General features: G+C 45.3%; 1 long non-coding RNA gene across 2 annotated transcripts in view; it reads right to left on the minus strand.

Annotated features, from left to right (window-relative positions):
- LOC135187527 (uncharacterized) overlaps positions 1 to 233 on the minus strand; it is a 48,780-nt gene extending 48,547 nt beyond the window's left edge. For both annotated transcript variants that reach the window (XR_010307359.1, XR_010307360.1), the window contains exon 1: positions 146 to 233. This is a non-coding gene — a long non-coding RNA (uncharacterized LOC135187527). The remainder of the gene's footprint in view (positions 1 to 145) is intronic.
- Between the last annotated feature and the right edge of the window lie 5,767 nt (positions 234 to 6,000).

Here is a 6,000-nt window from a genome sequence, read left to right on the forward strand (position 1 = left end):
AACATTATACTGAATTTCCACTGCCAGCCACCTATTGGACTTGGCTAACCTACCTAGCACAGACCTGAGTTCCCACTCCAATTTTGATAGAATTAAAGAGGACAAAAACACATCTGAAAGCAAAAACTAACTGTCTGTGGTTTACCTTGTCCAGGGGGCTAAAGCACAGCAGCTGGTCCATCACCCAATGATCCCTCAGCCACAGAGAAGGATGTGAGGGAATAGGAGAGGACACCTGTAGGAGGAAAAAAAACAAAATAAACAGATTTAATGAAACAACAAAAGTGCTCTGAAAGCAAAAATAATATTTAATCATACTACATCCAGCCCCAAAGTTCACTAAACAGGAAAACAAAGCTGGGGAAACAGGAAAAAGAGAGGCAGGATCAGAAAAAAGCCTAAGCAAGAGGCTCCACAAAGTAACTCCTCTCTTCTCAAACCACTCCTTTTGTACTAAGAGTGATGTTGTCTGTGTGGGATGCACCTGTAGCCAATTCAGATCAGCTGTCCTGGTTGACTCCAAATTGCTAATGACCTGCAGCTGGTGTCTGGCCTGTGGTTGTGACCCAGCAAACCCAAGACAGGCACTAAAGATGTGCAATAGCTACAGGTGCTGTTATCCCAGCTGCACTCTACTTGAGTTTAACAACTGCAAAGCCAGTTTCAGCAGTACACACCTTGTGTGCTGTGTCCAGTTCTGGGCCTCTCAAGTTAAGAAAGATATTGAGGTGCTTGAACATGTCCAGAGAAGGGTACTGAGGCTTGAGAGGGGCCTGGAGCACAGTCCTGTGAGGAGAGGCTGAGGGAGCTGGAGATGTGCAGCCTGCAGAAGAGGAGGCTCAGGGGAGACCTCATTGTTCTCTACAGCTACCTGAAAGAAGGCTGTACCCAGTCAGGGGTTGGTTTGATGGCAGGAGCATCAGCTCTGCTTTGGTCTTTCCATTAGAGGTTAGAGGCAATGGTTTGAAAATGGAGCAGGGTAGATTTAGGTTGGGCATTACAAGGAAGTCCTTGACAATGAGAGGTGCAAAACACTGGAATAGGTGGAAGCCCCAACCCTGGGGACATTCAAGGTCAAATGTGATGAGGCCCTGAGCAACCTGATCTAGTTGATGTCCTTGCTCACAACAGAGGTGTTGGACAAGATGGCCTTTGATGGTCCCTTCCTGCCTGATGCATTCTGTGGTTCTGTGAAGTTCAAAACACAAAATAACCTGTCCAGCACATCTCAGGCTCAGGTGCACAAACCCTATGAGCAGAGGCTGAGAGCTGGGGGTGTGCAGCCTGCAGAAGAGGAGGCTCAGGGCAGAGCTCATTGCTGTCTGCAACTACTTGAAGGGAGGTTGTAGCCAGGTGGGGTTGGGCTCTTCTGCCAGGCAATCAGCAACAGAAGAAGGGGACACAGCCTCAAGCTGCACCAGGGCAGATTCAGGCTGGATGTTAGGAAGAAGTTCTTCAGAGCAAGAGTGATTGGCATTGGAATGGGCTGCCTGGGGAGGTGGTGGAGTCAGCATTCCTGGAGGTGTTCATGAGGAGGCTGCATGAGGCACTTAGTGACATGGTTAGGTTAATTAGAAGGTGTTAGGTGATAGGGTGGACTCGATGACCTCAAAGGTCTTTTCCAACCTGGTTAATTCTGTGATTCTGACTTGCTGATATCTTTAGGAATGGGCAACAAACAGAAATAACTTCTAAATGAAGTTGTGTGTACATTTCTGCAGCCATCTGCTATATATAAAGAGCTGGATGTTAAAAGTGCTTTCCCAGAGCAATCTCATCTGTCTTGTTGTCTGTGGAGTTAAAGAGTTTGATGACTAAAACCAAAAGCTATAAATAAAGATTTTTTTGTATAGGTTTTAAATTTATACTCTGGAGCCTTTCCTATAACACAGCTTTTCTGTATTCTGCAGCTCCCCACATTTTGCTTTCACATTCCACATGGATTCTTGCTGCTCCTACAGCTTTTCTATAATCAAGAGGCTTTTGGTCTGAATCCCTTTCAGACAAAAATGAGAAGACAGCTCTCTGCAGACATTCCTCATGAACCCCTCCCCTCTCTAAGATGTTGAGGATACTCATAGAGCATGGAGATGTTCTTCCTTGTCCTCACATGTGGACTCCAGACTGGAGGCCACCCCTGTGAACAGCTGCTGAGCATACCCCAAGACTGGTGGTCTGCACCACATCACCGTTCTGTTTAGATGCTCCTGCAGCTGCTGGGTGCTTAGAGCCAGGAGGGAACACTGATTGAATGCATTGTGTTGAGTTCTGGGTTCCCCAGTTCCACAGAGACAGGAAACTACTGGGAAGAGTCCAGCAGAGGCCATGAAGATGGTGAAGGGACTGCAACATCTCTGTGAGGAGGAAAAGCTGAGAGCCCTGAGGCTGTTGAGCCTGGAGAAAAGCAGTTTGAGAGGAGATCTAATCAGTGGTCAGCAAGAGCTAAAGGGTTCAGGGCAAGAAAATGGGGCCAGGCTCTTGTCAGTGGTGACCAGTGACAGGACATGGGCAAATGAGCACAAGATAGAACCCAGGAGGTTCCATCTGAAAATAAAGCAAAATTCCTTTGGCTTGGGTGCCCTGGAGCCCTGGAGCAGGCTGCCCAGAGAGGTTGTGGAGTCTCCTTTTCTGGAGAGACTCCAAACCCACCTGGACATTGTGATCCTGGGAAACCTGGTGTGGGTGTCCCTGCTTCAGATAATTTGCAGAGGTCCTTTCCAGTCCCCACCATGATTTTTCTGGTTCAGTAAAGTTTCAGATGCTGAGAGGTGAGCACCATCTCTCCTCATTACCAGGACAAACTCTGTAAGCAAGAGCTTGCCCCAGCAAGTCTCCCCACAAGATACAAAGATCTGGATCCTTTGCCATAAACAAGTCCATATTGATTCCAACTAACTGATAACCTGGTCCTCAGCACTGGGAATTTCAGTAAACAGCCTGAGTAAAAATGAAAGCAGTTACCTGGAAAACAAGTTTCTTTTCAAAAGCAGAAGCCTATTTCCATCCAAAATACCTTACTGTGCTCTGTGACAGAGTCTGTCTCTGTAAGGAGGCTACAAGGAAGATGGCTTTGGTGCTCCTGGAGCACTGGTTGTGTAAAATGATGTCAGCATCACCAGTGCTGAGTTCTATGTACTCAGCACTGCTCGGGCCACACCCTGAGTGCTGTGTCCAGTTCTGGGCTCCTCCATTCAAGAGAGATGTTGAGATACTGGAACATGTCCAGAGAAGGGCAACAAAGCTGGTGAGGGGCCTGGAGCAGAGCCCTGTGAGGAGAGGCTGAGGGAGCTGGGAGTGTGCAGCTTGCAGAAGAGGAGGCTCAGGGCAGACCTCATTGCTGGCTACAACTCCCTGAAGGGAGGCTGTAGCCAGGTGGGGTTGTTCTCTTCTGCCAGGCAAGCAGCAACAGAAGAGAGGGACACAGTCTCAAGTTGTGCCAGGGGAGGTCTAGTCTGGATGTTAGGAGGAAGTTGTTGTCAGAGAGAGTGATTGGCATTGGAATGGGCTGCCCAGGGAGGTGGTGGAGTCGCCGTCCCTGGAGGTGTTGAAGCCAAGCCTGGCTGGGGCACTTAGTGCCATGGTCTGGTTGGTTGGTCAGGGCTGGGTGCTAGATTGGACTGGATGTTCTTGGAGGTCTCTTCCAACCTGGTCAGTTCTATGATTCTATGATTCAATGGTTCTATGATTCAAGTCTTTTACTCATTAATAATTAAAAATAAATAGATCTTTTAAAGTTCCATATTGTAGCTATGTTCTGCAAGCAGCAAAATGCAGCAGATACTGACACCCTCCTACAGCAGCAGGAAGGTCTCCTTGCCCCATCCCTGTTGAGCAAGGCCTGTCCAAGACACAGCAAAGGAAAAGCAACAGCTGAACATTCTGCATAGCTGCTCTAAGAGACAACTGCAAGAGAGAACTGTTCAATGCTGAAGTTTAAGCTTCCTAAAAAGTTCAGATCTAACAGAGAGGTAAAAAAAGAAATCATCTATAAGCCACCTGACTACAAATCAGTATCTGATGCTTTGAAAACTTTTCCATGGATTACAGCTTTAAATGAAATCCTTCTTCTAGCAGTGACACTCTGCTAGGGAAATGCTCTGCATTCTGTTCTGCCCAAGTGGGAGTGCACAGAAAATGTAGTTTGAAACAGTTTCCTAGGAAAAAAAAAAAAGTGATTAACTAATACCTTAATTTGGGCCACCTGGTCAGTAAAGTATTCAACATTTGGACTCCACCATCTTAGAAGTCTTTTCCAGCCTAAATGATTCCATGACTATTTGAATCTGGATCTGATTTTAATATGATCTCACATCCTGCATCAATACAATACTCAGAAGAGATCACTGAAGATCTTATTCATTAGAAAACACATTTGCCTTTCCAACTGCAAGCCAAATCTCAAGCAGCTCCAGGAGGAGTTTCTGAAACAGGCTTTAAAGGTAGACGTCAAAATCTTTGCTTTTTCATCAGTGAATGTTTGTATTTGGAAGGACAATCTGCTCTCAAAGAGTGGAAAACTCAGCAGTGATCTGGGTTTAGCCATAAAAAGGAAATTTCCAACATGCTGATGAGATACAAGCCAGCAACATTTCCTGCAAGCAGCTTTAAATGGCTGCAGTTCGTTTCTGGTTTGCTCTTTATTACACTTGCACACACTGCGTGTGCCCATTTGATGGGTTGTGATCAATGTATTGGTTGAATTCAAGCCCATCAGAAGACCCCTGCAGCAAAATCCTTCATATGTTCAGCTCTGCTTGCTCAATAAACCATTTCTAGCAAAAAGTGATGATTCTGCTCGGGCTCTGAGCAAACCCTGAGTTTGTTGCTTCCAAACTACACTGTGATTACTCATCTGTGAGTATAGATATGTTGAGATTAAAGCCACACGAATGTCCTGAGACCCACTCGGATATTTTTAACTCCAGCCACAAAATGAACATAGTTTTAGGGCATGATTCTCATGAATGGGAGATATAGTGAACTCTAAAATGTCAGTGAGAGCCTGTGCTGGGTTTGATGTGGGCTCTGCAGGGAATCCACCAGGCTGAAAGAAGAATAACAAACAAAAATAATATACATTCAACCCCACTCAGCTGCATTCATCCCCAACCAACTGTCCCTGGAAGCAAGAAAAGAGACAAATATCCAATGAGATGCACAGGTTGGTTACTCTGTTTGGCTCATCCAAAGAGAAAAGAGCTGTTTGTGAAATCAGAATCAATGAGTTTAGCAACTAAATGCCATTTTAGCCCTCTCCATCATTTTGCTCCTCATATATAGTGACAGATGTTGCATCTAGTCTATCTCACAAGAGACTGAGTCAATAAATGACACTGTCACAGGACTCAACCTCCAGATCAAGATCACAAAGGCTGAAGATCTCAAATCACAAAGGGCCTTTGTCTGTCAGGGTGTGTATGTGGGGTACATGTGAGCTGTGTCATGTATTTGTTCCACTGACACCATAAGAAGTCATGTAAACCTCAAGCAGATTTTTGAAGAGGTAAGAGGAGTTGGTCAAGTCCAAAAATGAGACCTAAAATTAATATAGAAGACCAACAGAGATTTTTCACACAGAGACCTCACGGCATGCAAGTCAACTTACAGACCTGACACTGCTGCAGTGCCAAAATCTGATCATGTTGGTAGCCAACACAACTGAAACACCTCTGGAATCCAGAATAAACCTGATGTTTAGTGAACACCATTCAGCCACCCAGATCTAATCCTCAGAAAGCAAATAAACACTAGAATTGGCTAATAATAATGAGTAGAAATAATCACTTAGCCTGAACCAGCAAAAAAATCAATAAGGATTTTCCTGTCCTTTATTAGCTCATTAGCTTGAAGAGTTTAGGTTTAGCTCTGGACTTCCAGGTACAACGTACCAGGTGAAGCAAGAATGTACACAGCTGCCATAAAGGATGGGAAAGGGCCTCAAATTGATGAGCACAAAAATGCTAAGACAGAGAGAAAGAACTTGGCCATGTTGCCCAAAGT

The sequence above is a fragment of the Pogoniulus pusillus genome, chromosome 2 (genome assembly GCF_015220805.1).
Source record: "Pogoniulus pusillus isolate bPogPus1 chromosome 2, bPogPus1.pri, whole genome shotgun sequence".
Classification (NCBI taxonomy): Eukaryota; Metazoa; Chordata; class Aves; order Piciformes; family Lybiidae; genus Pogoniulus; species Pogoniulus pusillus.